Genomic DNA, 8,295 nt, shown 5'->3' with positions numbered 1-8,295 from the left:
TGGGAGTTGATGATGAACGAATTGGTAGATTTGGACGAAGACAGACTTCGAGCGTTGGAGATGATAAAGAGGCAAAAAGAAAGGGTGTCCAGAGCATACAATAAAAAGGTGAAAGGTAAAACATTTATTAATAATGACTTAGTTTGGAAAGTTATTTTTCCTATAGATCGAAAGAATCAATCACTAGGTAAATGGTCCCCACATTGGGAAGGACCCTTTCGAATTTTAAAAATATTCTCAAATAACGCTTATGAGATAGAAGAATTGGCAGAAGATCGTAGGATCTTAAGAGTAAATGGAAAGTATCTGAAAAGATACAAACCAAGCATGCACGAAGTAAAGATTGCAAGAACGTAGATATTCGAAGTATGCTACGTAGGCCAAAATGGTAAAACAAGCACCAAAATGGCTTCGTGTTCAAGCAAGATATTTGGCAAATAAAGCAAAAAGACAAAGCGATGCCAAAATATTTTTTCATTAAAAGTAGAAGAGTACATCTATTTGGGGGTTGTTGTTACCATCAACTACAGAATTAAAAAACATACTAGAAGCTAACAGAAGAGGCATTCAAAAGATTTTGGATAATAAAAACTAAGGCCTATAACACCTCCAGTAAATCTTCAAACAAAGCACCCTCTAATTGATCCTTTGTTCTAAACCCTCCAATGATAGCAAGGGCAAGCTTTCTTCTTCGAACATGTCTAGAGACCCCGAATTGCGCATTCTTCTCACTATGCCCTTTTTGAGGAACATATAGGACAAGAATCTTCCATAGGGAAGGCACGTCACCACACCTTGACGAGAAGCAGCCATGGAAACAGCTTCGACAAGCCCTTTGAAGATCAGCAATGGAAAGTTTATCTTCTTTCCCCGGAGGGCACAGAGTATAAACTCCAGATCCTCCATCATGATGTTGTCTAGGTTATGGCTTCGTGGGCGGAAGTTGCCCACCAAAAGCTGGTGCCAAATCCTAATGACTTTAGCACTAAAGGGGTCCTTTTCCATGAGGGTCCTCAACATACGGTAGGTGGTCATGTTGATGGTGTTGTCATCAAAAGCTTCTCCAAAATTTTCACATCTCAGCAGTTCAGAGATGGTTAAGGGAGTGATGGTAATGTGAGTCCTTCGAACCTCAGACACGATGGTGGTTCTCCCTTCTGAATCTATGCGCAAGGATGCAAACATCCAGAAATCTGCTAACATATTAGGATAAACAGACCCCTCCAGGATTTCATGATAGAATTGGAGTTGTTGATTAGCAAAGAGTGCGCTGGGGCTGATGTGACTTCCTTCAAACTCTTCCTCAGAAAGTTTGAATTCTTTTTTGATACAGGCTCTGATGGTATTGTAGGTCAAGGGTTGCGCCATTTTTGAGGGAAAGAATACAAAGAGGTTTGTCAAACTCTGTATTTGAAAGAGTGTGAGGGGAAGAAGGAAGTTTGATAAGAGTTTGGTGAAAGTGTGAAGAAAGGAGTAGAACGCTAACGCCTTATATAGACTATGTTGGCAAAAAGAACGGTTCATTTTTTAGTGTTGATTGGACTGCGTTTGGTATCCCCAAGAGAAGTTATGGCCTCCGCCGTTTCCCGCCTTGGAAGTTGAAGTGTAATCATGATTGAAAACTGATACACGCACGTCTCAAGGAGACGTTTTGAAAAAGGTGATGTCATCATTTAATGATGGTTACGGCTAAGGGAAGTGGAAACGTCAAGTCTAGGCTTGAGAGGCTGCGAAGGGTAATCATGTCACGTGGGTGCATCACTAAAATCATTTTGATAATAAAATAATTTTGGCAATTGTTAGGAATTGCTAAAACGTTACTTATGACAATTGCAAAATCAAACGTGTGGAAGATTGAAAGATAAAATTGCATATGTATTCTGAAGGAAGTTCGATTACAAAATAAACTAAGTACGGAATACAAAAATAGTACAAGGGCCAAAGTGGCTAATTAAAATCCTTGGGAAGATTATCTTTCATCTTCGAGTACTGAGTTTCCCATAAGGACATATGGCGTTCGATTAATGCCCGTTGTCTTTTCAAGTCTTTGATCTCTGGCGCTAGCTTCTGGGCTGTCTCGAAGTGTCGAATCCCTAACTGCGCCACCTCAGTTAATTCTTTATGATTGATTTGTTGGATTTCTACTTGACGAGATCGGGCATTCTTTATCTTCTCTTCGAGGAGTTCAATTTCTTGCTTCCAGGATTTGATATTCGTTTCATAATCTTCATATTCCTGCTGTTTCTTCGAACGTTCAAGCTTAAGAGCGTCAGCCTTTGTTGTTGCATCATTCGCCGCTTTCCAAGAAGAACTATGAGAAGTCACCTTCGTTGTGAGTTGCTCGTCAATATTCCATTTTCGAAGAAGATTAGATTGGAGTTGATCAATCAGAGAGCCCAATAAAACAATCACTTCTGAGACTTCCTCTAAGACAAGAAGTAAGTCCACCTTCTTCAAAAGGTTGTTTAGACCATAACATTTGGTGGAATCTTTGCTTAGAGCTTCAACCAGGTTGGTTTCAAAGAACTTTTCTCTTATTTGACGAAGGAGATTAGGAATATCATCCTTGTCATTAGTACCCGCCAGGGCATTAGAAGAAGTTCCAAGTCCAATGGGCGAAACGTTATCAACATTCATCATGGTCTTGAGGAAGCTTACGGGATCAGTTTTCTTGAGCTGCTCCAGCTCTGAAGGAGTAAGTATTGCGGAAGCCTGCTTCGAAGTAGTCTCAGGAGTGACTATAATTCCGAAGGTTGAAGTTTCATGAAGACCAGGTGTAGGTTGTTTTGAAGTTTCCTCTGTAGCATCTTGCTCAGATATAGTATCTTCGCTGCCAGTTGGTTGTCCGGCTGCATTATCACTAATCGAACATTGAGGGTTCTCCTCCATGTTTTCATCTTGGTGAATAGGTGGAGATTCATCATTTGAATGGCTTTCTTCAGTAGGCACAGTTGGAATGATAGTTGCAAGGGGCTGAGTGTCTTCGAGAACTGGAGAAAGCACAGGAGATTTGTGTCAAGAAACACCTGTGTTGAACAGTTAAAATTGATAAAAATGGAAGGTTGCAAGAAATTCATCTGTCATTCGAAAAGGCAGACATTTACCTCGAATACTGTCAAGATCAATGTTTAAACTTGAAGTTTTGAGATCAGAAGTGGCTGTGCCAGCATCATCCTGCATTTACAAGATAAGATGTGAACTTAATCATTGGAATTAGAGTTTGAAAATGATTAAATTGGGAAATCCAAATACCTTGGTTGGAATGTTGTCTGGGCTTGAGTTATGACTCTCCACAATGGGGATAGTACTAGTAGCCTTCAAGGGTGAGTCCTCAGAAGATACCTTGTCACTCGATGAAGTGAGCTTCGAAGTCCCAGATCCCTTTCCTTTGGCTGAAGGGGTGGCAGCTTTCTGTCTTTTCTTTATTGCTTGTCTAGTATGAGGAGGAGATTTATCTTCGTCATCTGAAGCAGCTGTTTGAGGAACTTTTCGCTTCAAAGACGTTGGAGGTTTCGAGCTCTGAAGTACATATTAAAACCAAGTGAGTAATATTCATTAAATTTTACAAGCTAAAATATAAGGTATCCATGTACCGTGGGTTTCTTGTCAGTGGCGACAGAATCACTCTCACTCGCCTTGGTATTCCTTGAAGTTCCAGAACCCTTCTGTACAGGGGCTTCCTTGATTTGTCTCTTTCGAGTAACAGCTGTGAACAAAATATAAATCAGTATTTCAATGAAAAAGGAAAAGTTAGTCGAAAGATTGTCTAAACCCCAACCTTCGGGTATTGGACACAAGACGCGAACGTGCTCAAGACCTATATGAAGATGTCCTTTGAAAGTATCCAAGGTATGCTTAGTCGGGACCACTCGTTCAGCGCGTTTTTTAGATTCTTCCTGAAGAATTTTTATGAGATTCCCACACACAAACCAGTCTGGAAAAGGAGGGCTTAAGGCCACCCCAAAATCAGCACTAGGAAGTGGAGGAAATTTTGGAGGATGAAGTTCGAAAGCTACTTTATAACGTAGTTCAGGTCGAACAGATGTAGGCAATTTCAACTTATCCAGTTTAGCAGAAAACTTTTCACGTAAAGTGACCGCAGCTTCACGAACGGTCCGACTAAGGTCATCAGGCCTGTAGATAGTTTCAAAGAACTTTTGAAATGCTTGGATTTCTTTAATATGAGTCGAAGTACCTTTATGGAAATTCTCCTGCACATCAGCAAAAGCTTCAGTTAGTTCCCGAGTAAGGCTTTCAGCGTCGAAGATTTGCGTAGAATAATATTCTGTCAACCATTGATGAAAATCTATGTTAGAGTAAAAAGCAGGTTCGAAAGAAACGGGAGACAAAGTGGTGATGTAAACATATTTGGAGATTTTTGACTCATATTCATCTTCTGCCAGATGCGAAGTGTGTAGACACATGTGATTCCTTTTGTCATACAAGCACTTTGGTTTGAGTTTAACCAACCCAAATTGTCTCGAAACCAGATTTGGTTGATAACAAAGGTGGCAGCAGTGACTTTTGGAAGATCGAAGTCGGTGATATAACAACTTTGGTGTGAGGAAGGCTTCCCAGATAGCCATGGATTCAGCTTGTTGATCAGCAGAAGTTGCTGGAAATGCTCGAGTAAACCATTCGGGACCCACCTTACGTTGTACGAATGGAGCCATCGAGGGAGTGAATTGATAACGTTTGGCAAACATCATTATGTATGCCAGGAAGGTTTCATGAAGTTTGCCAGTTTCTTCCTTTGGAGTTAGGTAAGCTAATCTGGTTCCTTCTACTGTTCGATTCTTTATAGCTGCACTTTCTTCATCCACAACACCTTTATATGGGAGGTGAGCCTCAAAAGTGGCATTAAGCCATAGTTGCAACAACCAGAAAGGACCAGCAAAAAGAAGAGATCCTGTTTTGTAGTTCTTAACAAGGTTTGTTGCTTCACCAAGATTCTCATAGAGAAATCCTAGAATTAACTGGCTTAGGTTTAACTTTTTCCCAGCATTTAGCTGGTTGGCCATGCAAAGGTATCTCTTTTCTACTTGTATGGACCTAGAGCAAAAGACGCACCTCGAAAGCCAGAGTGCTAGAAATGCTATATGTTCTTCATCTGAGACGTCTGGGTTCGTTTCGTTGTGGTATTGTTGAATGAAGGCAGTATAGGTGACTGTTGCTTCATTAAAATTGATTGTGTCAGTATCCATGAAATTGGGGTCGAAGGTTTCTCCAGTTGGTCGAAGCCCTGTAATGGCAGCTACATCGAAGAGGGTAGGGGTAACTATTCCACATGGAAGGTGGAAAGTATTATGAGAAGCATCCCAGAAATAAACTGACGCTACTAACATGGTTTGCTTATATTCTAGGCCTGTTTTGGATAACTGGATTAGGTCATAAATCCCTAATTGTTTCCAGAAATAAGCCTTTTGTTTTTCCACCTTCGCTAGCCAAGAGTAATACAGTTCAGGATCTTTTGCTAAAGGGATTGACCTAAAGACTTTCACAAAGTTGGTTACATAGTTTAACCTAATTTTCTCCAAAACCAAAGAAGTTTCAGTTGAGGTCTCTGTTGTGTTATCAGGATCAGCTAGGACTGGACGACCTTCCTCATCTATCTTAATTTTGCTAACTAAAGGTCTAGTCTTATAATAAGCAGGGAAGAATTTACTCAATGAGGGGTTGTTTCCTCCTGGTAAAGGACCCATGAAAGCATGAGCTTTTTCAGAAAGTTCAAAAGGGATGATTACCTGAGAAGCGTAGATAGCGCGCGCCTCTACGTCATTTGGGTCTGGAATATGTGCTTGATTCTTTATCTGTGTAGGATTTTGAAGTTTCTGAATGGGTTGAAGAACATTTGAAGAAGACGCCATGGGTGAATTTGATTTGAGGAATAGGTTAAACGAGGCCAAAGAGAATTTTTCTTTTCTATGTTGAGGGTAAAGAAAATAGAAGTGGAAGTTATGTGAGGGTAGAAGTTCAAGTATTTAAAGGTTTAACAGAAACCCTTTCAAATCTTTTGTGTAAAAGTCAAAAGACACGCGGCAGGCATTGATTTAATCCAACGGCGGTCGAATAATTATTAGCCTTATTCCTAGTATATAGGAGTAATGATCATGAAGTAATGCCAGAACGTGGGAATGTAAGTTCTGAGAAGACATCTTTGAAAATGACAAGACGTTTTGAAAGTGGAGTCGTAAATGATTATGACGTTAGTCAGTTGTCTTGGAACTCTAAGAAGTGAGTAAAACAAAATCTCATCATGACAAGAAACGCCTATTTCTCTTGCTTTCGAAACAGGCATTTATTGGGGGCAATTTGTTAGCTGAAGATTTCGTTTAGAAAGAATATCCTTTGGAGAGTTACAATTCGAAGGAAGATGGTTACTGATGACCATTTCTGAGTTTAAAAAATGGCTACTGATGGCCATGTTTCGAGAATGTTGGTTTGAGTTGGAGTAAAGATGGTTAGACTTGGAGCTAATTCGAAGAAGGTTATCTTTAAAGACTTGAACGTTTTTTGCGAAATACGTAAAGTACTGAAGCTTAACGTGTTTTCGTAGCATTCTCAATTCTGATCACGTTGCCACGCGTCGAAAGAGGATTCAGGCGGGAGGATTTGAATTTCGAAGTAGTTTGTGTAACTGCACAAAGACAGATGGCATCCCAGGGATTCCTGTGGGCAACGTGGCATCAGATTAGTGTAGGACCGTTAGGGTCGAATTTAGTATAAATAAGGGTCTTAATGTTCGGATTTTGTGTGTTCATTTTGTACAAATCACTCACAAACCACTCAAGTATCAAGTGTTTAGAGAACGAGTTCGCTGAGAAATGTACGTATGACACCAACACCAGTTTAATACATTTGTATTTTTCTTTATTCAAGCATCTTTTCATTATTACTGCTTTCATTTGCTTCCTGTTATTTACATTCCTGCACTTCTTTATTTCGTCTAACTTTCATTTCGAAGCACTTTATATTTATGCATTTTACATTCTTGCACGTTACATTCCTGCACTTTTACATTTCTGCAGTTTATACGTCTTTATTTATATTTCTTCGTCGAAAGACATACTTATGTGCATAACAAGTGTTGTTTTTAAGTAAACATTCACATGATCATATCATAAACAAGTTTTCTCGAAGCCAGAACAAACAAGCATGAATCAAATCATATCGAAAGACAATTGTTTGACTATGTCCTAGGATCAATCTAGTCGATCCTGCGAGTAACCAAAGTATATTTTATAGTTTGGAGGACTAGCGTTTGTTTACCGGAAATCACCGTAAACAAGTATATAGCACACGAAAAGCTTCAAAATGACCGAATTTTGAAAGTTTAACGAACTTCTTGACTTTTATGTAAGATAGAACACGAAAATCATCCAAAAACCAAATTTGCAAGTTTAACAAACTTCTTAACTTTTAGGTAGTATAGCACACAAAAATCTTCCAAAAGACCGAATTTTCAAAGTTTAACAAACTTCGTGACTTTTATATTGTATAGCACACACAAATCTTTCCAAATATTAAGATTTGCAAATTTAACGAACTTCGTGACTTTTATGTAGTAGCACACGATAATCTTCCAAAAGACCAAGTTTTGCCCGTTTAACAAATTTCATGACTTTTATGTATAATATAGCACACGAAAAATCTTCCGAAAGAATAAATTTTGCAAGTTTAACAAGCTTCGTGACTTTTTTATAGTATAGCACACGAAAATCTTCCAAAATACCAATAAATGCAAGTTTAACGAACTTCGAGACTTTTATGTAGTAAAGCACAAAAAATCTTCAAAAGGACTAAATTTAGAAATTTTAACGAACTTTGTGAGTTTTATATAGTATATAGCACACGGAAATCTTCCAAAATCCAAATTTTGCTAGCTTAACAAACTTCGTGACTTTTATGTAGTATAGCACACAGAAATCGTCCAGAAGACCAAATTTTCAAAGTTTAACAAACTTCGTTACTTTTATGTAGTATAGCACACGAAAATCTTCCAAAATATTAAAATTTGTAAGTTTAACGAACTTCGTGACTTTTATTTAGTAGCACACAAAAAATCTTCCAAAAACCAAATTTTGTGACTTTTATTTTGTATATAGCACACAAAAAATCATCCAAAAGACTAAATTTTGCAAGTTTAAGAAACTTCGTGACTTTTATGTAGTAAAGCACACAAAAATCTTCCATAATACCAATGTATGCAAGTTTAACGAATTTCGTGACTTTTATGTAGTATAGCACACGAAAATCTTCAAAAAGACCAAATTTTGAAAGTTTAACGAACTTCGT

The sequence above is a fragment of the Vicia villosa genome, linkage group LG4, assembly GCF_029867415.1.
Source record: "Vicia villosa cultivar HV-30 ecotype Madison, WI linkage group LG4, Vvil1.0, whole genome shotgun sequence".
Taxonomy (NCBI): Eukaryota; Viridiplantae; Streptophyta; class Magnoliopsida; order Fabales; family Fabaceae; genus Vicia; species Vicia villosa.
The sequence above is the reverse complement of the archived record's forward strand: the minus strand, read 5'-3'. Positions refer to the sequence as shown.